Source organism: Balaenoptera physalus (assembly GCF_965194825.1).
Source record: "Balaenoptera physalus genome assembly, chromosome: 6".
Classification (NCBI taxonomy): Eukaryota; Metazoa; Chordata; class Mammalia; order Artiodactyla; family Balaenopteridae; genus Balaenoptera; species Balaenoptera physalus.
In genome coordinates, this window is record NC_138885.1 from 91,515,670 (window position 1) to 91,542,070 (window position 26,401).

The following is a 26,401-nucleotide window of genomic DNA, read 5'->3' on the forward strand; positions in this document are numbered from 1 at the left end:
CCTCTCCTTCCACATGACACCTCCTGGCCGGCTGTTAAGCAATCCAATCTGTAAAACAAGATAATACACCACAAAGAGTGGATGGCCCACAGCTGCTTGGGTCAAGGAGGGTGTGTCATAGAGAGTTGCTTAATCCCGGTGAGATCCTGGCTCTAGGATAAAACTGGAGAAATGGGATGTGTCAGAGGCTCCCTAAACATTTGTCCTTATTTTCCCCTCGCATATACCATCACTGAAGCCCTAACACTTCTTGCAGTTCTTGAAACAACTATTCAGTTGACGAATTTTACCAAGCACCAGGTGTTCAAATGACAGTAAGCTAGAAGACAGCCTCTGCCCTCGGTCTAGTGAGGGAAACAGCCAGTGAAGAGGCAGACAGCGGGCGTGATGAGTGCCATGTTGTCGGGACACGGGCAGGGCACTCACAGCAGGCTTGGGGACGGAAGGAGGAGAGGAGGGTTATATAGGAGTTGCTAGGCAAAAGGAAGTCTTGGGGGCGAGGGTATTCTTGTCGGTGTTATGTACGAGGTGGGGCGGATGCAGAGGCGAGAGAATATATTGCTTTTGAGGAACTGAAAGCAATTTATTCTGATGGTTGTAAAGAGCTGTGTGTGGGGATGGGAGGGTGTAGCAAGAGATGAAGGAGGAGTGAGATCGTTGAGGCAAAGAATCAAGTTTGACCCCAACGTCACGTTCTCTGCCTGGCACGTGGGACACAATCACTCACTGATGGATGACCAGAAGCCAGTGGAAATTCCAGGGTTAACTGCCTGTGCTGGCCATGAGCATTTAGTCTCAGGGTAACTTCTGGATATGCTGTAGGGCTGTGTATCTTGGGGGCACTGAGAAAGCTCTTTTCTTAGAGGACCAAAAAATAAACTTCTGATATATTATTGTTTGTATTTGACTTATGTAGGGTTGCCAGCTTTAGCATATAAAAATACAGTATGCCCAGGTAAATTTGAATTTGAATGCATGGGACATACACTAAAATATAATTCGTTTTTTATCTGAAATTCAGATTTAACTGGGTGTCCTATATTTTATCTGGCAACCCTACCTAATGATGAGCTTTAGGATGAGTCAACAGAATATGGAAGAAACTGCTTGAGTCAGACACTTCTGGTGGGAGTGGCATCAAATGAGTTGTTTGGTGACCAGAGGGCAAAGCAGCCAGTTGAATCAACTTTTTACTTTTCACTCAAGGCAATGTTAACATGTGCAGCACAGAGCTGTTTTAAGGTCTGACAGAGTGAAAAGTGAAAATTTGCCTCCATCTTTGAGCCAGACGGCTCCTGGATTCCTTTGCTTGGAAATGTCAGGACACCAAAGGCAAAGAGAAAGGATTTCTCTGCCTTTTCTGTTCCGGTCAACGGTGCACTCTCACTAAGGTATCACCCACATGACTCTACCTGAAGGCGGAAAGCTTGACTTTCCTGAGCTGGCTTAGACTGAGGACCAAAGAACAGAGGCAATGGGTGTGCAGCCCATCTGAACCTCCGCAAAGAATCTCAGCTCTTTATTCCAAGGTGTCCTGATCTGGTATTACCTCTTCATGGGCAGCAACTTCCAAGACGAAATCAGTCTCAACCTCCACCCAAGCCAAATATAATCTGCACCCATGAAGTCCTTTTTTTTTTTTTTAATTATTTATTTATTTATTTATTTATTTATTTATGGCTGTGTTGGGTCTTCGTTTCTGTGTGAGGGCTTTCTCTAGTTGTGGCAGGCGGGGGCCACTCTTCATCGCGGTGCGCGGGCCTCTCACTGTCGCGGCCTCTCTTGTTGCGGAGCACAGGCTCCAGACGCGCAGGCTCAGTAATTGTGGCTCACGGGCCTAGTTGCTCCGCGGCATGTGGGATCCTCCCACACCAGGGCTCAAACCCGTGTCCCGTGCATTGGCAGGCAGATTCTCAACCACTGCCCCACCAGGGAAGCCCCCATGAAGTCCTTTTTAAACCTCACCCAGAAAAGGTCCCAAGCAAATTCCAGTAGATTCTAATAGAACCTATAGCAGGGGATTTACATATATTGTTTGTTGTTTCTTTGTGAAAATATGCCAGCGTCTTACAGGGAAGGGGAACACAGAGGCTGTTGACATTACTGGTTCAGGAGCCAAGATTATTCAATTAATATTCTCTAAACCCATAAGAAAGTAAAAGCATTACATTGCTGAACCAGGGAAAGTTTAACTTCCCAATGGGGGTTTCTGAGTTTTACACATGCACCATCTCCCAGCACTTCCACGGCAATAATATAACACGAGTCCAGAATCCATTGTCCATAACCCTGAATTCAACAGGCTTTTTCATACTCTTTGGGATGCATACTCTGATCTAACTGGCATGAGGCTCTTTGTAGTCTTCACGTGTCCCACTCAGTGTGAGTATACATATGACTCACTGCAGAAACATTAGTGTTTGATTGCAAACACTAGCCCCACCTGGAGGGCGATTGTACTATCTTTCTAAAATCCAGAAAATGTTGCATTCAGAAATGCATCGGGGTTTTCAGATAAAGCAGTGTAGTGTGGGTCTGTAGGGATTTCTTCTCCCCTTTCATCAGTTAGCTCATTTATATGCAAAAAAGTAGAACAACTCTCTAAGCAGGAAATCTTGGTGGGAGACTCCAGAAAACGACTTACTTGTTATCAGTATCCGAAGAAGAAAACTGTGGAAAGCAGAGCGGCCTGGGCCCCTCTTTTCTTTGACTCCCTTCCTTCCGGTCTACCTCACAGGCATGAAGTATGGTTGCAGGGGAGGAGGCTGCAGTTCCTGCACCGTCATGGTGTCAAGATACAACCCCGAGACCAAGAAGATCCAGTATCCTTTGTGTTGGCCCCAGCACTTCTGGAAAGAATGCAGGGCCTCCACTTCCGGGCCATATGTCCCCTCTCCTCTCTCCAGGTGTCCATCGTGCTCACACGGCCTCCAGGCCTGCTCTCCTGCAACTTCCCAAGCTCCAGATCTTTCCCATGGACTTTCTTCCCATCAGAGTATATCTGTCCTGTGTGCCAATCTCTCAGGGCCACGTTCTCTATTGCTGTACAGCTACTTCCTTTGCTTTTGAGCAGGAGATCTCAGAGTGGGGGCCAGGCAAGAATGGCTTAAACACAAAGAGGTGATACATTGTCCTGGCAGAAGAGTTAGGTCAACATACACTAGAAGAGTTATTCCCCTGGAAGGGCTGAGTGAGACCTCAAATCATGCTACATGATTGAGCATTTTAGGTCACCTTGACTTAAAATGTAAATTTGTTCACCAATTGAATGTGGTGGGGGAGTTGTCTAGCATGATTCCCAAGTTTTGGTGTTAGGTCCCTGGGTGATGCTGTTCACAGATTAGGAAGAGGAGAAGCAGAGGTGGGAAAAGGGGTGAGTTTAGCTTTGGATGCATTGCATTGCAGTAATTATGGGACACCTGAGAGGGATTGTCCACAGGTATCTATGTCGACAGGTCTGTTATTCAGAGGAGAGGTCTCATCCGGAGCTATAGTTTATTCAACTTTATCAAAATAAATACTAACAATGATAATAAAAATAGCTAACATTTATTGAATGTGAGGCACTGTTCAAAGTAGTTTACATATGTTATCATATTCAGTCCCCAAAACAACACTGAGATAGGCTTGAGTATCACTCATACTGAAAAAAGCAGAAACGGAGGCAAGAGGGTTAAATAACTTGTCAATGTCATGAGGGCCAGTTAGCGGTGAAAGCAAGTTTTCAGCCCTGGTTGTCTGGAATGTAGCAGGAACCAGAGAAGAGCTTCTAAGTGCAGGACACTGTAGAACAACAGACAGGGAAATGGGCAAAGAAAGACTCCCTCACAAAGGAGACCAAGAGGGAGTAGCCAGAGTTGAAGAGGAACATCTAGAAGAGAAAGTTCCAAGATGGTAGAAGTGCAATAGTATGATACACCAGGGAGTGGCCCAGAGCCATTAGATTGCTCCCAGAGCATTGTCAGCGGGGACGTGGGGCTAGAAGGCGAGGTACAGATGGTGAGGTACAGACAGCAGTGACTGGAGGGCCAGGAAGTCTTGGACAGCTTTTGAAGAAACTTGACTAAGAAGGGGAGAAAGATGGGCTATTAGCTGAAGAGAGACAATGATTTGGGCATTATTTTTAGCACAACAAACACTTGAACTTACTTCTAAATTCAAGGGAATTTAGAGAAATGAGACCCTAGAAAGGAAGAGGTTAGGAAGGCAATTGATAATGGAGCGAGTCCATGGGGAGACAAGAATAGATGGGATCCAGAGCACAGGGGAGGACGTGGGGGGATTCCTTACCCTCCCGGCCTGGAATGGGGATGAGGCTGACTGCAGCTATAATTGAGTAGGAGTGGGCTGGGTGGTGAAGGGAACTCTTGCCTCTATTTCCTGGAGGAGGCATAAGGGTAAGACAGGAGAGCAATGAACACTGGAAAAGTTGAGAGAAAAAAGGAGAGGGAGATAACATTAAGAGGAATTAAGCTTAATGGGGGAGGGGGACTGGAGCACACAAAAAACAAAACTGCACAGTGAACCCAGGGTCCACTCTTGCTCTGTACACCAAGCACTCTTCCAAGAGACTAAATTGGACTAATGAAGCCTGGACCCCATTCCCAACCAGTGAGATGAGAATCTAGTGCTAACACATCTGCCGTGTCATCAGTACAGACTCTAATGTGGGAGAGATGGTCAAGACAAGGGCATAAACTCATGGCTTCCAAACTTGGCCATACATTTGAATCAGTTGAGGAGTTTTGAAAAGTGATGGAGTGATTGCATCCCAGAGATTCTGGTTTAATTAGGCTGGCGTGCAACCAGAGTATTTGTATTTTTAAAAACTTCACACAGTTGAGAATCACTGGGGTAAGTTACCCCATGGTGGTTTACATAAGTCAGTATATCATCTTATGATGAGTAAAAAGCTTTCTTTCTCTGAAATGAGAAAAATAAATGGAGAGTGAGTGTCTCTTGGAGGTCCTACGCAAAACTCATTGTTCTTTTTTTCAATTTCTCTCTACCATTCTACTCCAGCCATATGTAAGTCCTTTCTTGAACACTTCCAAAAAGTTATGGTTTTATATCTAGTGTTCTCTGTATTCTCAGGGAAATACAGTCTCATGACTCTTCCTAGACTGAAATTACTCCCTGAATTATGTTACCCACTCCCTGTGATTCCTATGTGTTCTCTTTACAAAATCCCATCACAGCCATTATCCAGTTACAGCATGCCTGGTGCCCATCTGCTGTCTGTATGGGGCTGCTGTCACCACAGTGGAAGGTGTAGGAAGCATCAAAACCAGGATTCACCCCGTGCAGGTAAGAGCGCAATGTGATTGGGAGCAGATGTTGATATAGGCATCCTACATAATCTAATGTACTTCAATTAGATCACCAACTTTGAAATCTTTTGTGCTTTTAAATTCTCATTTTGTGAGATTTAGTGCTTCATAGCTAGGGATCTTTTCAGAGATTGGTGTATAGGGACTTCCCTGGCCATCCAGTGGTTAAGACTCCACGCTTCTACTGCAGGGGGCTCAGGCTCGATCCCTAGTCAGGGAATTAAGATCCCACGTGGCTGCCACGTGGCCAAAAAAAAAAAGTGAGAGAGATTGGTGTATAAACCAAGATTCCTTCATTTTTTAAAATATATCTTAACTTCTCAGTGTCATCCTTGCCCTAAACTAAAACAAGGACAGTCCAGTCTGATAAGAGAAGAAAAAGAGATAGGAAACTAGAAGTTTATAGACTGGTTGTCTACCACATTTCAAAATTACCAAACTATGAATAAGAGGCTAATTGTGCATACAAATACTCCCCAAATGCTCCCCAAATGTCTCATGAGTAGCTGAACACCATGCTACAATAAAGCACAACTAAAATGACAAAGCATTTACTAAAGCTTAGAGGACTTTTTAAAGAACTTGCAATGTTATTTTTATATACTAGAATAAGAGTTTCTTCAGAGGTTAAGTTTTAAAAGCAGGGTATAGAAAGAAAATTATGGATCGCCACAATCTCCCTTGAAATTCCTTCACCTAGAAGATTGTGTTTAGAACACGGAGGCTCAGACAATGTTCCTCTGACAATGTGTTGCATTGATGGGCACTTGGTGATAGTGCATGTCTTTCAACAATAAACTTAATGACTTTTTGATCTTATTAAGATCTTACTCCACACTTGGCTCATCACCTTAACAGTTATGGAAGCAACCTAATGCTGCAGCTGACCAGAGTTCTTCCTCTCAAACCCTGATAGTACTTGATAGTTCAGTAGTGTCCTGGAGCAGGCTCGTACTGGCATGTGAGAGCTGCTTGTTAAATGTTCAGGGATTTTATGAGCTGTTCTTTAAGCACAGCCGTTATTAAAAATTATACAAACTTAAAAGTAAGTAAACAATGTTAAAAACAAAGTTAATAAATAGCAACATTTATCATCACCTAATTATTTTACTACATTTTTCTATTATCTATGCTCTTGAGGCCATTTATGTCTATTGTAGCTACACCGTGGAAATACCATGTAAAGGTATCGCCCTGCGCTTCTCTTCCAGATCCACATTCAGTGACATCACATTGGAAGCTTGATATCAGCCTCCATGGAAGTATGTATATGACTAAAAATGGTAAAAGCTACAAATAAGGACTCTTCCCAGAGAACCAGTTGTTAAACATTTACCAGAACATGTACAGCCATGTCTATATGACACATCTGAAACAACTTGCCCCCTGCAGTAAATCCAACACAGCCATGTTTTCCTCTAGCATTAGAACAATGTCTTTCCTTTCAGTTGAGCCACAGGTGAAGTATTTGGCTTTCATCTTAAGGGTCATGCTGTTTGAAAAATGTTTATTTAAAAACATTTGAATCACACTCAGGCCAGCGAGTTGAGCATCCTCAACTCATGGAGAGATACATGGGACAGATACACATGGTGGGACCCACAGAGTCATGTTTCCCATCTATTCATGGACTGAGTCTTTGTATAGAATGGTCAAAGTAAATTGTCATTTCTCACTCTATTTCTCACTCTCTTTTTTCATTGTTTTGTTGTGTTTAAATGCACAAAGTCAAATGTGCATAAATTAAATATATAAATGGCACAACACCACTAAATTACACTAAACAATTTTCAAAGCATTTATATACATTTTTGTCATTTACTCCATCAAAAATTCTATAATATAGATAACGAAGAGGATGAAATTTACTTGCCAGAGACTGTTAAATGATTCATATATACTCATTCATTTATTCTCACAACCATCCTGTACAATAGACACCATTATTATTCTAATTTTAAAGATGAAGAAAAGTCAAGTAAATCATCCAAGATCCCACAATTAATGAGGTACAGTAAGGACCAAATCTCACATGAGCATGATTCCAAAGCATTTTACTTGTTCCTTAAACTATACTTCCTCACTCTCACTGAACTAAATCTTGAAGTACAAGTGCAGGAGCTTTTTAACCCTGAGCAATCGCTGCCACATTAGCTTCTAAGTTACTGCTTCTGCTCAGAATACTCTCCAGAGCTAACGCTGTCTTCCAGCTGGTGGTCTTCCTGCCTGCCCTGTGCCGTAAGATGGGGGTCCCCTACTGCATCATCAAGGGCAAGGCCAGGCTGGGGCGTCTGGTCCACAGGAAGACCTGCACCACCGTGGCCTTCACACAAATCAACTCGGAAGACAAAGGTGCTCTGGCTAAGCTGGTGGAAGCCATCAGGACCAATTACAACGACAGATATGATGAGATCCGCCGTCACTGGGGAGGCGACATCCTGGGTCCCAAATCAGTGGCTCGCATCGCCAAGCTGGAAAAGGCAAAGGCCAAAGAACTGGCCACCAAACTGGGCTAAGTGTACACTATTGATTTTTCTGTACATAAATATAATAATAATGAAAAAAACCTCCTCTTCAAAAAAAAAAAAAAAAACTATACTTCCTATTTCACAGGTAAAGAAACCAGAGTCTAGAGAATAAAGTGACTTAACTAATACCTGCCAGTAGGCTTTTCATGGGTTGGGGGGAGCATATGATTTCAAGAAATAGAAACATTATTCTTCCAGAGTGGCATCCTTCACCCTGCAGTTACCTCTGGAAAGCTAAATATGTAAGCTTTGCTCCAAGGTGTCCAAGGTAGGGAAACAAGAGGTTTAAAGTATAAGTCATGCACCATTTTTTTCCAGGAAAGACTTGCCAAGTGTCACTGTACATAATGTGGCTTCTGCAGCCCAGGGATGGTGATGTCCGTCTACACGCTGCTGAGGCACCACCCAGAGCCGACCCCTGAGCAGATAACTGAAGCTCTTGGAGGTGAGGCTTCTCTGCCCTCAGCAGGCAGGACCGCCAGTAGGAAGTGCCCAAATAATGAGGGAGGGAGGCCCCAGGCGCGGAGAGAAGCTGTGGCACAGCTTTGGGTTTCCAGGCACCTGGCCAACATGTAGGCCTCTTTAGCCCCTACCTTGACCCAAGTCCTTTCTAGGGAGAGCTATCCTCATTGATGCCAAGAACTGAGCAATATTGGTTTCATTACAAACATTTCTCCCTTAATGGAGCCTGTTGTCACTCTGCAAAGGCATTCATATAGACTGTTTCTAACACTTTTAATACAATATTTTCCAAAAGTAGAAATTTGGGTAGAGTAGAAGAATGAGATTTTTTGGGTTATTTTTAAAGTTAATCTGTTAGAATCATTCATTAACTCTACTTACTAAAATTAATTTTACAAAGAGGATAGGTTTCAGATATTTTACCTTTTTATGTTCTGGTTGGGTTCATTATAAGATCAAGGAGGCCATAGACAATTAGTTATCAGAGATAAGCTTGGTGAGCAACTCAATCTCCTATGACAAAATAGCTATCCAATTTAAATGAACAAACACAATTTACTACCAAAAAAAAGCATGCTAACAAATGTAGTTTTCTGTAACAAACATACTAGGTTCAAGGTAACTGGTTACTTGTTCTTAGGAGAAAGCCGTGAAAGCAAAGCTCTATACATTATAAGAAAGCTCTTTGTCCCTTTCAATAAGCAAACCTACAGAGAAATTCAGTTTTATGATGAAAAGATACAGACTAAAACAAAGTAAAATTTCAACTTAAATTTCATGGTAACTAGAATATAAATATTTGCTAATATTTTCCCTTATCTCTCATCAACTTTTACACTCAAAATAAGTCTATGAAAACTTTGGCCTATGGTTTCAATCATAATTTTAACTAAACCTGATGAGATTTGAACAGTAGATAATCTTTGTTTAATAAAATAATCCACACTAATGAGATATTTAGAGCTTTGAAAACCAAAGATCTTGTGATTTGCCTTACTTTTTTTTTTTTTTTTTTGGTATAAATTTATTTATTTTTAGCTGTGTTGGGTCTTCGTTTCTATGCGAGGGCTTTCCCCAGTTGCGCGAGCGGGGGCCACTCTTCATCGCAGTGCGCAGGCCTCTCACCATCGCGGCCTCTCCCGTTGCGGAGCACAGGCTCCAGACGCGCAGGCTCAGTAGTTGTGGCTCACGGGCCCAGCTGCTCCGCGGCATGTGGGATCCTCCCAGACCAGGGCTCGAACACGTGTCCCCTGCATTGGCAGGCAGACTCTCAACCACTGCGCCACCAGGGAAGCCCTGCCTTACTTTTTGTATGTTTCTTTGCATATGCACAGATAGTCTTATAGAGATGAATTATTTTCTCCCAGATTCTATGCCTATAACTCATATAACAACCACCAGGAGATGGCATTGTAAAGTCTGGCTAAATTATATAGATAACTTATTCTAGGTGTGGATAACTTGGAGAGTATATTTTGGTTCACACTCCATTTACTTGATTTCTTTCTAGAATTATAAATGCTAGCCACACTGATAACCTTTATGTTCATATTTTAAGAAAAACAATAAAATAAAATAAAATTTAAAGGAATGCAATTAGGTATGGCACGTACCTTCTAAAATGATCAGCTGATATAAATCACCACTTCATTTAATCTTGTCTTTCCCTTCAAGACTAAAGAAAGAAAATTTTTGAATTTCCATGTTTTTCTCCCTTAGAATCAGAAGAATTTCTGCAATGGGTGCTATTAGTTTCCCTTGATGGGCCTTTACTAGGGCTTTCAGACTTAGCACTGACTATGTGGCAAAGAACAAAACCAAAAAACTCTGATACTAGCTCTCTCTAACCTTTAAATTTTTTTGTAGTTTATCAATGAGAAGGTGTCCATTGTCTCTTAAATACTTCAATTTCATGCCACGTAGTTATGTTCTAGATATCTCAGCTCCTTTTCTCTACTCCAAAGAGACATTTTTAATTCACACACTTCTATATTCTTTCTTCTTAGCAAAAGGAAAGATAAAATATGGAATCTGAATCCAAATTCTTGTGCATGTAGTTTCTTTCTAAACAATTCTTGTTCGAATAAAAAAAAGGAGTAAACCTGTTAGCCGGTTTTTCCACATGACTCACTAGTATCAAGTTTCCACACAACACTTTACTTCTAGCTGACTAAACCTGCCCAGTCCACACATATACAATGCTTCTGAAATTTTTAAATTGTATTTGGACATAATAATCTTAAATTTATTTTTAGAATAAAAATAATGCATTCCTATTATGAAAAAGGAAAAAAAAAGTAAAAGACAAGGAAAAAACTCATTCATATTTCTGCCACTAGAAGACAACCACATTAGATACTTCTATTTTCTTTCAGTCTTTTCTCTGCATAGTTTTTGTTGGCTTATTTTAAATACCTGGGACAATTATGTATACAATGTTATATTATATATACAATTTTAACTGTATAACATAAGAATTCTCCCATGTTATTAAAACCTCTTCATAAATGTCATCTATATTGGCTTTAAAATTTGAATATACTTTTTTAAAAGACAGTGATTTCATCATCCTTTCCACCATACTTTGAAATGCTGACTAATTAAAACAATACCAGGTACTTATTGAACACCCAGTTTGCTGTACTGGGAGGATTCAAGAACATCTAAGACAATCCTTGCTTTCTCCATGAGCTTAAGAGCCAATGAGAGAGATGAGGCATGTGTGTAAATGACCCTATTCCAACACAGTCAGCGATGGGCCTGCAGAAGGATCCAGGCAATGAGTGTACAGCCCTGGCTGGGGTGTTAGAGCAGCCCCCATGGAGAAGGCAGGCTGCAGCCCTGACAAATGGACACATTCTCCCCAGGAGGACATTTGAAACTACATGAGAGAAGCTTAACAAAAGGCCACACATGAGATGTTATGGGGCAGGGGGGAGGCTCAGGTTATGTGAGTTAGGGCAGGGGTGGGAAATAAGGCAGGAAGAGCTGATTGGGAAAAACTATAGACATCTTTGTGATATTTCAGGAAGAAAATGTAATCACAAGTGCAGACTATTTTTGAAGAACATCTCTGTTTCAAAGAGCCATTTTGCTGGTTTGGGAAACAAAAAGTAAAAAGTAAAAAACTACTAATATAGCTATTCCACTGAAAAGAAACACACAGATGCAATATGTCTCTATATCATTCCTTAAAAATTGATTTCTTCTTAATCAGGTAATTTGTGCCGCTTTACTGGATACCGACCAATTGTAGAAAGTGGAAAAACTTTCTGTGTGGTAAGTTATAATAAAAAATATTTTTTCAGTTGATTTAACATGTTAATAAACCTTTGCATAAAGTTATCTCTTGCAGTCAATTGTCTCTAAAATAACCCCATGTTGACCTTTCTAACCACTAAAAGTTGTTAAATGCCACTGTTGGTATTTTTTAAAATAAACCTTTAGCATCTATCTTGTTTATAGCCCTAAATTAGGCAGTATCATTAGAAGTAAAGTATATGGTCCATGACTTCAAGAAATGCAAAGTCTATTGAAGAAAATGAAACAAAGACTAAAAAACAATAAACACATAATTGAAAAGCAAGTTATTAAAAGCTCAATATATCCTCTCTACCATGTAAATAAGTTTTAGAGGAACATGGATTAAAGAGAATTAATGAGTGGGAAGGGAAGACACAGAGGAGACTTACTGGAGAAGGAGAGTTTTGAGCTAGGTCTTACAGGAAGTGATATAAACGGATGGGTGAAGAGAGGCCAATAGAAAATTCCCAGTAAGAAAATGTATGGAAGCAGGAAAAAGAAAGATGTCCAAGGTTCAACTAAATAATTGATGGGGTTAAAGAATTTAGGCTTAAAGCTGACACCTAATATATAGTCATTATCTGTTCTCAAGCTAGCAGTCACACAAGAACAATATTTCAAAAGGAAAATTCTTGGCACCTGCCTATAAGAAGAATAAGCCTGGAAAGAAAGGGTGGGGATGAGGGTACGGACTAGTGCAGTATCCCACGTGTGAGGGAATGAGGACCTAGACCAGTGTGGCAGATATGGGCCCAGAAAGATAACTTCTGGGAAGGGGATTGCCAGAATCATAACCTCTAGATGAAAAAGGATGCAGTGAGAAAGAAATCCAAATCACCTTCAAAGCTGCGAGATCAAGGAATCAGATAGGATGAAGGGAGTTGGAAAAGGATGCTTTAATATATGGTGGGGGGTGGGGCGTTGTTTGAGATAGATTTAGTTTTCAGAAAATTAAATATCAAGAGGAGACATCGACAAGTTTTCAGTTAGGGTGTTTTTCATCACCGATTTTTTTTGGTAAAAATTAGTTTTATGTAATGTTGGTTGACAAAAACAATTCAAAGTGTACAAGTTAATTCCAAATACTAAAAAGTGTTTGAAAAAAAATCTACTTTTAAGCCAGGAATGAACAATTTCAAAAAGCTTTACAAACTTCAGAGTAGTTTATTTTAAATCCTGGGTAAGATACTATTTATGTTGCGCTATATGCATGCCAATATTCCACCATTTTGACTCACAAAAACAGCAATTCCATACGATTCAACCTATTACTATTTTCCTGGAGACAAAATCTGTAGAACGATAGATATTTTTGTGACACTCACTCTGGGTCCCCACGTTCAGCCACTTGTTAGTCCCTTTATTGTGCGTAATGTTGTCTCAGAGTCCAAATCTCTTCTTAACTCTGTGGACAGTTACCTCACGAGTAAAAATATCCACCACCACTTCTGCAGCACTTCCTATGTGTCAGATACTGTGCGTACCTGTCACATATTTAAATCTAACAAACCTTTTTGGGATGGGTTTTATTTTCCTAATTTAACAAATTCAATGCAGCTAGTATGTGTTAAAGTGGGAACTAGAACCCAGGTCTCCTTGACTCCGTGTATAAACCAAACCATAGGTCTCCAAACTGCCACAGACCCTTAGGCTATGTCTGCACATGAAAAGGGCAAACAAGAATGATAAATTATCTGAGGGTTGCAGGAACTGACAGTGAATTCAGGCCAAAAACACTACTTTGGGTCGGCATGAAATATCCTGAAAATTAAGGCAAAATGTTCTGGGACTTTATTCCTCCAATACTTCAGAATAGCTCCAAAAACATCCAAATAAACTCAGTCTATTTATATTTGTACACCAGAAATCTTTTTTTTGTTTTGAATTTTATTTTATTTATTTTTATACAGCAGGTTCTTATTAGTTATCTATTTTATACATATCAGTGTATACATGTCAATCCCAATCTCCCAGTTCATCCCACCACCACCCCCGCCCCCCACTTTCCCCCCTTGGTGCCCATACGTTTGTTCTCTACATCTGTGTCTCTATTTCTGCCTTGCAGACTGTGTACGGGAAATCTTAAAGGCAGTTTGTCCTCCCAGGACTTCATTAAAGATACACACGTATCACCCTTACGATGAAGAGCCAGCTTTTTGGCTTTCTAATTACCACCTTATAACTATACTCCACTTACCTCGCTTCGAGTAGGAAGCCTTAGCTGGCTGACCCACCCCCCTCTAACCCCTTTGTCTTCTCCGGAGACTTGAGTGACACCATTTACAAGGCCCTCTCAGGAGCATGGTTGCACACTCCCTGTATTTTCCCTGATCCTTCAGTGATGGAATAGCTTGTACTCTGTCCCACCGCATTACAGAGTCCTTGAGGGCAAGGATGAGCTCTATTACTTCTTCCATAGCTCCTGTAGGGCCTGGGCAGTTCCGGGTACTCGGCTTGGCGTTTAAAGAATCGACCAATGGATTTGTTATAAATTGTATTACTTCCTAAGGAATCAACTGTTTGTCAAATGAAAGGATCAGGAAAATGTCGCAGGGACTAAGAAGAGAAGTCTTTTGCGAATAGACAGGAGAAAGTAAGTACCTGATATTCTAATTCAGTTGGGATTGACTGAAAAATACCCACAACAATCCAAATTTATTCAAGCTTTCTACGCTTTTCAGTGAGTAAAGTATAAAGTAAGTGAACTCAGGGCATAAGCAGCCTTTAAAAGCCCCCCAAATTAGCACGCCCATGACTTTCACGAGGCCAGTCACCACAGAAGGCTGTTTTCCTTCAGAAGCATTACAACTTTCTGTGCCTTAATCTGGGTTCACCCCCACTCCCACCCCCCAACTAGCACTGCAGGGGATGAAGGCAGTGATGCATCTTCACGCTCATGGCAAATAAACTTCTGTCTGTGATACCTGAGACCCAGCACAGAAGCTTAAAACCCAATTCCTGATGCCAAAAGAGGAAGCCCAGGGCCCAGCAAATCTGCCAGGGAAAGCATCAGGGTCCTCTGAGGGTGGGAAGAATTCCACCAGAGCTGCCCTGTGGCTCTGGCGCCTGCATTTTATATCCAGAATGTCAGAGATGTAGGCTCTGACTCTGACGTCTCACACTTAGAGACTCCTATACATCTCTCAGCATCTCTGAAGTTCCATTTGTATTTTGTTTTGTTTTGCTGAGATATGTACCAGACTGTACAGTGAAGATGAATTCCAGCCCTTGGATCCAGCCCAGGAACCTCTATTCCCTCCTGAACTGATAGTAAGATACTTTTGTTGTCTTATAACATGATGTGGTATAAGCCTTTTTGTATTACACTATGAGACTACTGAGCTTTAGATATTAAAAGTTGGAAGTGTGTCCAACACGATAACCCATTTTTAGAAACATGTTCAGCTCCACTGTGAATAATATAAAACAGAGAGCTTAGGAGAGTGGTGCTGCCAGGACCACAGAGGTGCTTTGATCTACCCCCTCCATTGAAGATCCTGAGCTCAGAGAGTGTAGGTGACTTAACCAAGGTCACACAGCTACACTGTGAGATGTGTCAAAGGCACTTTGTAAAACTAGTAAAGTAAAAATCAGATGATACTTATTATAATGGAATTTCATTATTCCTACTATAAACCTCTGTGATCTCAACTCAGTGGGGAGGAAGAGAGAATAATACAAATAGTGTGGCAGGCCCATCATTCTATTCCATGACTATGCTCTGGAGACAGCATGAGATGAGAGATATGATTCTACCGGCTTCTCAGAATGTCTCAGTCCCTGTGTTACCAGCCAGGGTTCTTGGCCTCCTTAATCAATCGAATTGATCAGAAGCCAGACAAGAAATTCAGGCAAGGCTTTATTGGGGCCCCTGCTGCAGCAGAGGGGAGCGAGAACAAACAGCAGCTTCCCTTGCTTGCTCGCTCCCTGAGGGAGGGTGAGCTTGTTCCTTTTATTGGGTCAGGATAGGGGGGTGTCCAGGGGTTGGCTCGGTTGGGGAGGGGTGTGGCTTAGGTGGTTTGCCCACCCATGAGGTGGTGGTGTGTGCAGGGGGCATGCACAGCACCCTGCTTTTGCTCCCAGCTCTTCAAAAGAGGCAGTTGGGTTTTTGGTCTCTTTGTATCTTTTGTCCAGAATTTGCCCCAACCGTGCATGCACACAGTTATTTTTGGTCCCATATAGTTTCCTTGTATTTTGTTGCTCAAGGAGAGGTTTGTCCAGGTGCAGGCATTGCAGCACTGCAGCAAAGGGTCCCAGGTCCCAGCCTGTCTCACCTACACACCCCTCAGAGCGTGAGAACTTGGACACACCTAGTATTTAAAGATTATATATAGATATGAATATGTAGATAAGACATATATTTTAATGTTTATATATATGTTAATATATAAATATATATTAATATGTATTATATATATAACAGAGTTGTAAAAATATTCATTTACACTCTACCAGGTGAATGATGTAAGAGATTTTTTTTTCAAGGACAATTTTGCCTATAAGCAATTTCTGTCCTATCAAAACATCTAATCCCCAAAGGAGAGGCCCCCCTGAGCCACTGTTAGGGCAGAACTAGAACAAGAAGTCTGGCCCTTTCATTCCAAGCTAAGACAAGTTCACTCGACCATGCTGCCTCCTCTCAGGGCACTCACTCCACAAATACGGAGTTTGCTCTGTTCTATGTGCAGCTGTTGATGGACAGACACCTATTATGACGTTTATTCAATGATGCTAACACAGATCTTATCAATCTAGGTAGTTTCAAACAAGGCCACCCTTTCCTGATACCTAGAAGTTAGGTTGCCTCAGAAAGCTTAAATGACGAGCAGGCCCCTTGGATACCCAGAGAAGTGGATATACTCATTCCATGTAGTTCAACAGCCTTACTTGAAAGCCTATTGGCTTTGCTTCCCTGTAGAGAATGGCAGAAGATCCAAACAAAAGAAGGCTAACGTTCAAGGGGAAAGGACAACCTGGATCATCCCTATAAACTCGAATGACCTTCTGGAGCGGAAAACCAATTTCCCCAAAGTCCCCCTCGTCATGGGGGAACGCTGCGGCGGGTAGGTGGTTGTTAGGCATGTTTTTTAGTCTAGATTAGATAACCCAAACATCTGTGTCTCTTTTTAAACTCTTCATAAATGAGATTCATTTTTATTAGTGGATACCTGTGATCCTTTAGAATGTTTTGTTTTCTTTTGCAAATGAGATGCCTTGTAATTTTCACTCTGAATTATCAGCCAGCAACACATATTAGCACCCATTGTCTTTCTTTTCTGATTGCTTTAAATGCTTTTCTCCTTTTAAGGACCCAGCATTAAATTCAAAGATGAATTCCATCCAGTTTTTATATCTCCAGTTGGGCTTCCAGAACTATGTTTTGTGGACAGCACAGATGATGGTATGCACCTTTTTTTTTTTTCAAATAAGTTGTAACCATTGGCTGCTAGTGGGCTGTTAATGATCAATTACATGCACTGGGCTAATCTGAGAACTTCATAGAATATCTGACCTCATTTATTCATTCAAAAATATTTATTGAGCACCTATATGTGTCTTCTATGAGCTTTTTCAGACTGACCCACTCAGCTGTGTCACTATGTGCTACATTGTCATAGAAGCCGTAATGATGGGAAGATGGCACATAGCTCAGCCATGTATGGAGAGATTGACCGAATAAGAAGACTTAAGACATTGGCTGGCCAGTAGGAAATGTTCTTGCCTGATATTACTCCCTGATTCACAAATTTGCTTGAGGCTTATCCTATACACATACATATTCACCAAAAAGAGAAAAGATATGGGCCACAAGATTTGAAAATTTAACTGTAAACAACAACCTTATTTATTTTTATACTCTTTTCACAATTTACCAAGTGCTTTCACATTTCTTGTTTCTTTTGATCCTCACAACAACCCTGGAAGGTAGACATAGCAGGTAGCCTTGGAATCTCCATTCTCCCAAAGAAGATATAGAATCAAAGGGCTTAAGTAACTTCCCAACTTCACACAGCTAACACATAGTCAAGTCAGGACTAGATCCTAAGTCTTCTTATGCCTAGTCAAGTATTCCTTCCTTGTCACGCACTCAGTAAGGCTGTCTGAGACACGTATCCCACTGTCCACTACCCAAACTCAGCATGTGAATGGATAACACGTTATAGAAGCTAAAAATCCTACAACTGAGTAAATCTCAAATAAGTAAACAGAAATCAAATGGAGAATTTTTTGCTTTCCCCTCTGATCTGCCAATCTCAGTCTGCCCATTCTTTTTTTTTTTTTTTTTTGCCTGTTGGAAAGTCAGTATCAATGGACCCACAGGAATAAGTGGAGCAAGGGGAGGCCAGGCTGAACAGGGGAGGGCTGGAAGGAAGGGACTTGGTTAGGGTGGGGTAGAGGTGGAGGGACTGGGCAGGTAGAGCCTGCAGAACTAGATCAGTATTTCTCTACCTTTTAATTATTGCCTCTCTAAGGAGTGACAGACATTTTTTCTCTAATCATCCCTCCATGAAATTTTAACACCACAGATAGACTGTATATCTGTATGTGTATCAGGGCTTTATACATAAAAAGAGTAAGACTTTTTTCACCACCTCGGGGTCAGTATTGCCCCCATTGATGATGCATGAGCTAGATGACATCACTACTCAAAGCACTCCCTGTAAGCACACGGGCAAATGAAACCGACCCAAGGTTCAGACAGCTGTCTGTTCTTGTTCTGATAAGGAAACAATAGGAAGACATGACTACGGAAAAAGGGCAAATGGGTAATGCAGATTTGCAGGTCAACTCCCATTTAGGTGTAATGATCTTTTAAAAGTCTTATAGGACCTTGGCTGAAAATTTCACGTTTGATCAATTTATTCAGGAAAGCACTAAATTGGGAATAAACAATGTAATGAATTTCAGATATCTGTGGTTGAGTTGTGCTAAAATGTAAGGCATATATAACTGTATACATGACTGAGAAAAATATTAAGTACCAAGCCGGGTACTTAATATTTGAGAATAAAGCAAATTGCCAAAAATATCTTTATCTTTGTTTTCTGTCTTTCTAAGTTAATATGAAAAGAGAAGATATATTTGAAAGAGTGTTTCCAAGCAGCCCATGCATCTCGTTACCATCCACTTTGAGTTTATATTCCACAACCTTACTTTCAGGGGTGACAATAGGTGTAGGATACAGCCTGGCTCAGTTGAATGATGCCTTACATTTTATTGTTTCTGAGCAACCAAAGGAGAAGACAAAGACCTACCATGCTCCCCTGCAGCACCTGAGAACGCTTGCTGGAGCCCAGATTAGGAGCATGGCGGTATATTCTCTAGTGTTATATGAAATAAGCCACATTTATACACAGGCATACAGTTCTTTTCAGGCTAGCAAACATTACTCTGAAGAAGAATCTCAAGTTAATATCAAACAAGTCTCTACAAGATGGGTATGAGTGTGTGTGTATGTGCCCAAAGTGAGAGGTATCACACTGTGTGTACGTGTGTGTCCAAAGTGAGAAGTGGCATATTGTATCACCAGATTATGGTACTGGAGTCTGACTGTGCCTAAATTCTAATCCCAGCCTGTCATCTATGAGTGCCATGATCTTGGAAAAGCCACTTGACCTCTTTAAGCCACTGTGTCTTCATTTTAAGAATTAAGGTTCAACTAAATGGACCATCTCTAAGACTGTGTGCAGCTCTGACAGTCTATGAAATATGTCTTAGCCAAGGTATACTAAATAAGAGCCTACATTTCCTAAATACTCTTTTTTTGGCTAGTTCTCCTTTTAGACCTTTGCACTGAGGTCAGTTTCCAAACATGTGTATCTTGGGTGTCTAACTTGGATGTGCCCCAGTTTTCTAGCTTGTTGAGGTTTCCTCATTACTTAAGATTTAAGAGTAATTGGTGGGAACTCCTACCCATTCCACGCAGGGTGGATAGTTCAGCAGGATTTGGTGGAGGGCATTTCTCCTGATTGTCTCTGGCTCTGTTTCTGTCAATTCTCAGTATCGATCATATGTTTTCCCCTTCTGCATCTTCTGTCCCTTTTTCTGCAACACATTGTTCCTTTTGACATAGCCTTACCCCCTTAACTCCCCTCAAAGGTCCTCGTTCAAGGCTGTATCAAAGCAGCTTTATTGACAGTTTGGGACAACAAGAAGAATTGCATTGCACAGCAGCACAGCACACATCTGAATGTGAATCTACATATCCCAGGTCTTTAGAGTTTCCTCAGGCTCCAATCTCCACTCTCCCCCATGTTATTGGACACTCATGCTAGGGTCAGCTCTCAAAGAAATTTTTCTCCTCGTTGCACATGGAAAACCAATATTTTCTCAAGCAATAAGTTTGAACTGGGGTCAGGGGGGTGGGAATCTTGCACAATGTGTTATCTAACTATATTTAGCTGACCCCAAAGTTTGCCAGATCTTTCTACGAAGCAAAGAAGGGAATTTTTAAAACTTACACAAGATCTCTATATACATAATTCCTTATTTGTCAAATAACTAAGTGTAGCTTAAAAAATGGTATCATATTATCACTGCAATATTTATTTAGACTTTAGGACATGTGGTGAGCAGGCATAAATCTTCTGACCTAAATCCCATTTTAGCAGCAGGAAATGCTACCATCAATCGGATACCTAAAGGTAAGAGACCAAGCTTTCAGCATTTTATTTTATAATCATCACATCACTTATGTAGCTCCTTCTACAAACTAGGAACTAGGAACCCAAATATATCTAACTTAGACTCACCAAATATGTATAGGCTATATCTACATTACCTCAAACATAAGGATGAACCCGAGATCAATCAATCATCCTGTTCTCCAGATGTTCTCTATCTTGTAGATCAGATAAGTTACTGCACCTGAAAATTTTTCTGAACTATTTGGCCACATTTATGCACAGTCCAAGTTTTAGTATCAAAGCAGTTAAAGGAAAATTTAATGAGATGTATATATGTGATTTTAAAGTCTGACGGCATATTTCATTTCGGAGCTTCATAAAGGTGAAAATTTTCCTTATAGTACTTTTCATTTTAAACAAAATCAAGTTTCTGGGGCTTATTACTCATTACTTCTCTCTTTAGTCAAAGATAACTTGAGCTTTGCCAAGGGAAAATGATTTAAATTTAAAGAAATAAAGACAAATGCATATTACTCATGGGTCTATTGACATGATACCCTCTCTTTGATTAAAATCAAATTCTAAAAATTATGGTAGATCAAAAAAGAGAGTATGGTAAACTGTTTAAGGGAAAAAAAAAAGGCTATATATCAGGCATCCCACCTCTGCCATTCGTCCCATATCTAGCTCTTTCGACAAGTCGCCTAACCTCTCTGGACTCTGGGCCTCAGTTTTCTGGTTTGTGAAATACACTGTAACCATTGTACCCATTTCCTATTTGTGAATCTACATTGTACTAGGTTGTTTCCAAATAACTTTAAAGTTCTTTGAAGCCAAAATGTTGTGTGGTGTATAATGGGCGATAAGAACCAGAAAAGAGTTGTCAGCGTATTGGGTCCAACCTTGCCATTCTGCAAGAGGAACCGGAAGCCCCAGAGTTTCCATAACCTGCATCAGCCAACCCAGCCTGGGAACGGGACCGAGAACCCACATCTCTGGCTCCCAGCTGCACTCTCTCTTTCTACCAGATGCTTTACGTCTGTCCCTTGCAGAATATTCTCCAATTTGATAAATTCATCGTAATCAAGGTCGTTTTCTCTAATAGAAGGAGAATGGCAGATTCCTTTAGACAGCCATTTCCTCAAGAAATCACCTGAAGCCAGCCTCAAGTCGGAAGAGGTTATATTATCTGTGTATATTCATTCCACACTCTACTCAGATAAGTGCTCCCTAACCTGCCGCCCACCACAGGGAAGCCCAGCTCGCCCTGAGCGGTGGGTTGCAGACAGGATTCCAAGGGAGAGGTGTCCTCTCATATCCAACCAGCTGCTTCAGAAAGCCCTCTGGAACTGCTCATAGGAAGGGGTGCATTCTCAGGTGACCATCGGATTTGCTTTCATATCAGGGCCATGGTATGACCTCGTGGGCCCTAGGCACTTTGCTTCGTGAGTCCCTTCCTCCGTAAAAGATAAAATAAAGTAAAAAATATAAATGACTGTGTCAGTATAAGGATAAATATAATCCAGGCTGCCTTAAGTGTTATATATGCATTATTATTATACCCACTTTTTTCTTTTGATTGTAAAAGAAATGAAAACATTTCCATGAGCCTTATCTCTCTGCCTAAAGGGTACATTAGCCCTGCAAAAGGAGAGCCCTTTGTGTGAAGAGTTGAATTTGGGGTTTCAGACAAAGATGTAACTTAGCCAAGATTGAGTAAAACTATAGTCAACATCATCTACAGCAAGTTTCTGGTAAACTGAAAGTTCGTTACCATAAAGATACTTCCTAGTCAACCAATATTTATTAACCAAATATTTTAAATACAATTATTTATTTATTAACTACCTACCACTCTACATGCCAGGCACAGTGCTAAGCTCCGAAGACTACCAAGGAGTTAAAAGATACAGCGTCCGGTCTTCAAAGGTCTCTACATCTAAGAGGAAGGGCTTGAAATAGGAAAAAACTAATCATGTCAGACAGGAAATGAGTGGACAAAAAGCTGGAGTAGTTCTGGTGACGGGGAGAGCCCCACCCTGGTGTTGTTAAAGGTGAGGGTAGGCAGTTGAGATCAGCATAGATCAGTGGAGAGATGGCAGAAAATTTAAGCACTGCAAAAAAGTACAAAGAAAATAAAAATCACCCAAAAACCCACCTCCTTCAAGATATAATGATTCTTTTGTTGCAGTTTCTATAATAAGATTAATGCACAAATTAATCTAAGATAATATAAGTAGATATTATCTTCAAAATTCCACTTTTAATTAACCTGAAAAATAAGTAAATGTTTCCAATACTGTGTCCTAAGAGAGCTAAAGATGTCCTTAAAGAGCTTAAAGAAGATGAAATATTCCAAAAGGTTAATTGGCCTTCCTCCTGTCATTCTCATTATTTCTAGCATTTGGACGGTAAGTTTTTGAAGTTCTTCTAACTAGTGCTTTTACAGTAATTTTTATCCACCCATCATATTCATTGTCAACAATTAGAACTTAGTGCAAGTTTTTTCTCAGATACTAAAATAAGTAAAATAAATGCTTTCAAAGCATTTATATAGAAACTTTCATTCGTGAAAAATGTTGCAAATATCATCAATAATTCAGTCATTTACCAGTCATTACCTGTGTAGTGTATGCGCCAGATGTGGTCTAGTTGCTGGAGATATAGCAGTGAACAAGACAAAGTCCCAGATTTTAGTAGTTTTTCTCATCCAAGCTATTTGAGGTAAATCAACATTCCCAGGCCATGACATTAAAAATAATTTTTAAAAAAATCCAATTTAAAAATGGGAAGAGGATTTGAATTGACACTTTTCCAAAGAAAACATATAGATGGCCAACAAGCGCATGAAAAGATGCTCAACATCACTAATCACAATGCACGTCAAAACCACAATGAGCTATCACCTCACATGTTAGAATAACTATTATCAGAAAGACAAGAAATAACATGAGTGGAGAAAAGGAAACCCTTATACACTGTTTGGTGGGAATATAAACTGGTGCAGCCACTTTGGAAAACAGTATAGTTGTTCCTCAAAAAATTAAAAATAGAACTACCATATGATCCAACAGTTCCACTTCTGGGTATTTATCCAAAGAAGATGAAAACACTGACTCAAAAGACATAAGCAATCCCATGTTGATTGCACCGTTATTTACAATAGCCAAGATAACGGAAGCAACCTAAGTGTCCATTGATGGATGAATGTATAAAGGAAATATATATGGATAATGGAATATTATTCAGCCATAATAAAAGAAGGAAATCTTGCCATTTGTGGCAACATGGATGGACCTTGAAGGCATTATGCTAAGTATGATGCAGAGAAAAACAGATACTGTATGGTCTCACTTACATGTGGAATCTAAAAAAAAAACAAAACAAAAACTGAGCTCATTCATACAGCGAACAGATTGGTGGTTCCATAGGTGGGGTGGGGTGGGGTGGAAGATGGAGTGCAAAATGGGTGGAGGGCGTTAAACAAGTACACACTTCCAGCTATAAAATAAATGTTACGGGGATGTAGTGTAGAGCATGGTGACTATACTTAATAATACTGTACTGTATTTTTGAAAGTTGCTGAAAAACTAGATCTTAAAAGTTCTCATCACAGGAAAAGAAATTTAGTAACAATGCGTGGTGATGGATATTAACTATACTTATTGTGGTGATCATTTCACAATATATACAAATATCACATCATTACATTATATGCCTGAAATTAACATAATGTTATATGTCAATTACATCTCAATTAAAAATTAAAATTTTAAAAGTAATATTTAAAAAGGAGGACTTGGTAGGAAAATTTGGGAACCACTGCATCAGATTCTAAAGAAAGCTAGTGAGATATTTGAGGATATTTTGTGTAGACTTCAAAGATGGATACAGATAGCCCTCCATCTCTTCTTGCTCTATTAGATTAGTGTCTGTCTCTGCTTCTTCTGTGAAATGTTTACACTCTTTCCTACTAGTAGTGGCAATGGGACAACCGAATGCTGAGTGATGCTTGCTGAGAGGTCCTGGATGAGATTTACATCCCACCAGCAGCTGAGGGTGGCCTGGTAGAATATAGCCGAGCCCTTATCATCAGCTTACTCTTCAAATTCTACCTCAAAGTGAGGCAAGGACTGAATAAAGTGGTAACTGACTTCTCTGGGTCTCTGGGTGCCTTGGCGTTCTGGGCATGAGGCTGCACATGAAGGACCTCCCCAGCCTAGTTTTGATAATACACAGAGAGTGTCGAGTGTGGGGCATAAAGGGTGACACTTCCCGGCCTCCAACGGCTTTCTCCTGGCCCTTCTTGTCTCTCTCCTTCCCTCGCCCTCCTTCACTCCTGAGCTGAGAAGGGGACAGCCTTGTTATTCCATTTGCCTTATAATTTGTGTGACAAATGCTAATATGCAATATCAAATTGATTTATAGTAGTGAAGAGCCTTCAGTAAGTAAATTATATCTTTTTCTATTTCTTCACATTTTTTTTTAAAGATTGATTGATTGATTGATTGTTATGTTGGGTCTTCGTTTCTGTGCGAGGGCTTTCTCTAGTTGCGGCAAGTGGGGGCCACTCTTTATCGCGGTGCACGGGCCTCTCACTATCGTGGTCTCTCTTGTTGCGGAGCACAGGCTCCAGACGCGCAGGCTCAGTCATTGTGGCTCACGGGCCTAGTTGCTCCGCGGCATGTGGGATCTTCCCAGACCAGGGTTCGAACCCGTGTCCCCAGCATTAGCAGGCAGATTCTCAACCACTGCGCCACCAGGGAAGCCCCCTTTTTCTATTTCAAAGAAAATTTTCTTATTAAAATAAGACCTACTTTAACATTTTGAAAATATAAATAAGACAAAAAGGAAGAGAAAATCATCTGTAATCCCATCGCCTATACATAACTATTATTAATATTTTATTGTGTATCCTTCTAAACCCTTCTTTATGTACAGGTACATATGCGTTTAGTATTGCTTGCTTATTTCCCTTAGTAACATAAACATCTTTCAATGTCATTAAATATTCTCCAGTGACCTCATGACACAATGGTTGCATGGCATGTTTATAGATAGTTGTGCTGTTATTTGATCTATATCTTATTTTTGGACATTTAGGTTGTTTCCAGTTCATGAGTGCTCTAGAAGACATCACCATAGAAACACCCCAAGGAATTCAGATGTTCCAGATCGGTGGGTAGGGTTTTTTGTTTTTTGATCTGTTTATGCATGTAGATGTATGTATTATGCATATATCTCCCTTCTTTTCAATAACTATATTTTTTTATTACTTGTAAAGATAAAGTCTGCTAAAGCCAGTTGATGTTACCCACTGTCACCCACACATACCTTGCTTGGTTTAGCTTCTATGCTTTTTCTCAAGGCTACACAAGGAATTAGATTCTGTATCTCCTTTCCCTGCTATTTTCAATTTTGCTGCTTAAAATGTCCTTCCTTTCTTGGCCAATGTCTGCCCTTTCTTTAAAATCTGACTCAACATTTACTGCTTCATGGTGGGGGAAACAACCAGCTGCTTAACCTCCAGGAGCTTATTACCTAATTGGGAAAATGAGATACGAACATTGATAAGCCAACAACTATTAGTAGCAGATTAGAGACTGGTTTCCTGGTTTATTAAGTAGAAAGTAAAGACGCAATTGGTTGGATCTGCAGATGCTTTTGGAATGAGAGAGAGCAGTGAAGGGAGGTTTGATGCTGCTTTTTGATGGTAAATAGAGAAGGAGGGAAGATACAAGGACAAACAACCACAGCCGGACAGGAACAGGGTTGCTATCACTGCAGCATGGAAGAGCCTTCTTTGGTCACTTAACAGGTACTCTTTGGGCATCTATTCTGTGCTCGGCACCATTCCAGGCCTGGGATACAGTGGTGCCCTCAGGGAGCTACACTCTAGTGGAGAAAGCAAATAACAGGTGAAGAAGCATCCACGTCAGGTAGGACTGAGTGCCATGAAGAGAACGAAACAGAGCTGTTAGGCGAGTGATGGACATGCTCCTTCAGACAGGGTGGTCAGGGAAGAGCTCAGACCCAAGTATCCAGAAGGCACAGGCATGCCAGCATCTGAGAGAAGAGAAGTCGAGGCGGAACGGGTAACATGCACCAAGGCCTAGGACAGGAACAAACTCAGCACATTCAAGAAGCAGGG

The 26,401-nt window shown here is 40.7% G+C and overlaps 1 pseudogene across 1 annotated transcript; it reads left to right on the top strand.

Annotated features, from left to right (window-relative positions):
- The first annotated feature begins 519 nt into the window (after positions 1-519).
- LOC309662240 (aldehyde oxidase 4-like) lies at positions 520-25,454 on the top strand (annotated as a pseudogene). Its single transcript has 14 exons — positions 520-528; positions 2,593-2,822; positions 5,199-5,307; positions 8,177-8,303; positions 11,538-11,599; positions 14,133-14,216; positions 14,813-14,893; positions 16,542-16,686; positions 16,932-17,024; positions 18,785-18,936; positions 20,178-20,268; positions 21,356-21,588; positions 24,231-24,437; positions 25,308-25,454. The product of its transcript is annotated as an aldehyde oxidase 4-like (transcript).
- Positions 25,455-26,401: the final 947 nt, after the last annotated feature.